This window comes from Bactrocera latifrons, unplaced genomic scaffold, assembly GCF_001853355.1.
Source record: "Bactrocera latifrons isolate USDA-ARS-PBARC rearing strain unplaced genomic scaffold, ASM185335v1 scaffold_106, whole genome shotgun sequence".
In the NCBI taxonomy this organism is placed as follows: domain Eukaryota; kingdom Metazoa; phylum Arthropoda; class Insecta; order Diptera; family Tephritidae; genus Bactrocera; species Bactrocera latifrons.
Genome location: NW_017534475.1, coordinates 816,350 through 818,574, shown reverse-complemented (window position 1 = coordinate 818,574; position 2,225 = coordinate 816,350). Strand labels below are relative to the sequence as shown.

Sequence of the window (2,225 nt, the reverse complement as noted above, 5' to 3'; positions counted from 1 at the left end):
AAAGTATTAAATTTTTTCAAATAATTTTTTTTTTTTTTTAGTATGTAAATAAAACCATTCTAAATTTTCGAGATAATTAATTTTTGTTTCCCTATAAAAAAAAACCACCCTCCAAAGAAGTAATGAAAATAGCCATAAGCCATACTACCTTAAAATATTTGCAGTGCATGCGATTGCATGTCACCTGTTGTAAGATTACCGCTTAAGAAAGCGTGTGGAATTTCTTATATGAAGTGATATGATTATGATTACTCTTGTAAGATCACATGTAGTGATGATAATGATAGAAAATAAATATTTAGGGAATTGTGTTGTAATGTATTAAAGTTGCATATTATTTGTGTGATGTTATATCATGTGTTGAAAAAACGGAGGCGATATGATATACTATATTACGACAAAATATTAATTAATTATTAAGTTGATGTGCTATGATATAATACTGCGAGATGATATGACTTCGATCTGATGATGATGAAATGAAATGATGTTAGTGATTTCAAAATAATATGTTCAGCTATGCTAAAAGAAAGTGATACAGGTTGTTAGTTCGCAAAATTATAGAAAAAGTATACAAAAACATACTTTTTATATCATAATCAAATGGTAGTTGTTGTATTGTAGAAAAATGTCATTTGGGTATTGTGATGTGGTATTAATGCGTTACAAAGATGTGGTGAAAAAATTGAAGTTGTTGTGAATTACTTTGATTTTTTATAGTAATTATGTAATAAAATTCGTATGCTATATTTTGGAAAATATGATTTCATAGAGCTAATGTGATTATGTGACGTGCTATGACTTAAACGATATGTTGTGAATGTGATGCGATAGAATTTAAATGATCTGATGTGAAATTGACGTGCTTTTAAAATGAAAAAGGAATACGAAAATTACTTTATAAATAATTGACATCATATCATGTGGTGTGGTGATATTTTTTACAATTTCATGTGAAGTTGACGCGCTTTTGAAATGAAAAAAAAATGGCAAGAGAAATAAATGCAAGAGGCATAAAAGAGATGTGATATCATGCGGTGATGTGCTATTTTTCACTCGATGTGAAAATGATATGATATAGTTTTAACTATCTGGTGTGAAGTTGACGTCTTTAGGGATTAATCAAATTGTTTTATAATAAATGAGATGTGATATTATGTCAAGTGGTGATGGTGACATTTTTCAATAAAACTTTGCGATTTGTAAAAGGCTGAGTTGGCTTATGAGAAATTGATATGATGGACTTTGTATAAATAATAGTGTAGAAAAACAACAACACTTTTATGCTTGAGCTTATAGCATATGAATAAGGTGATGTGATTTCAGTGATGTGATGTATGCAAATTAATAAGCGTAGCAAATAAAAGCGATAAATTTAATGGGAAAGAAACCGGCAACATTGTATTAAAAATAACAATTTTTGAGACAACGAAACACAACAAAAACGGTTTCAGAACATTTCTGTAAAAATTAGTGAATTTTTTGGAAAATTTAGATCAATTCATTCGACATTATTTTTAATATTTTTAGAATTTACTCCATTGTCAGCGAAATCCACATTTGTATCTCTCAACTCTCAATTATTTAAATATGAATAAAATTTTTGAGAATCGGAAACATATTTGAAAAACACAATGAAACCTCGCTTTCTATCACCTTCCTGTTCAGCCGCAATGTTAGCATGCCGCCTGTGATATGAGTTAATGAAGAGAATTACACCTCCTGTTTGCTTGTTTGCTAACTCATACAGTATAAGACAGCATATTTTGTTGGTGATATGAAAACGTATGTTTTTTTGCAAAATATTTTCGCTTATAGAAGTCACCGCTCTTGTTATTTAATTATTCATACATAATTATTTTAATTATATTGTATTTAATTATTTTCACTTAATGATTTTAATTATATTGTATTTATTAAATAAAGAGTTTTTTCTGGAAAAACTTATCTATGCTTAAGTGAATTACACACACACATAGCAAATACGCAACACGGCCATAAATTTTCATATTTTTTCGATGGGACAATCAGATAAATACTCGCACGATATCAGGATATAAATATGGTATAGCGATGTAAAATTACCTGATCATATTTTATGTAATGAACTGAAAAATATTAAAGTGGGTCGTTTTTTTTTTTTTTTTTTTTTTTTTTTTTTTTTTTTTTTTTTTTTTTTTTTTTTTTTTTTCCCTAGTATTTTAATTTTTACACTCACAATCCGA

At 27.6% G+C, this 2,225-nt stretch overlaps 1 protein-coding gene across 3 annotated transcripts in view; it reads right to left on the bottom strand.

The window, feature by feature from the left end:
* LOC108970141 overlaps positions 1-2,225 on the bottom strand; it is a 59,843-nt gene that overhangs the window by 47,041 nt on the left and 10,577 nt on the right. The gene's annotated exons all lie outside the window — the stretch shown is intronic.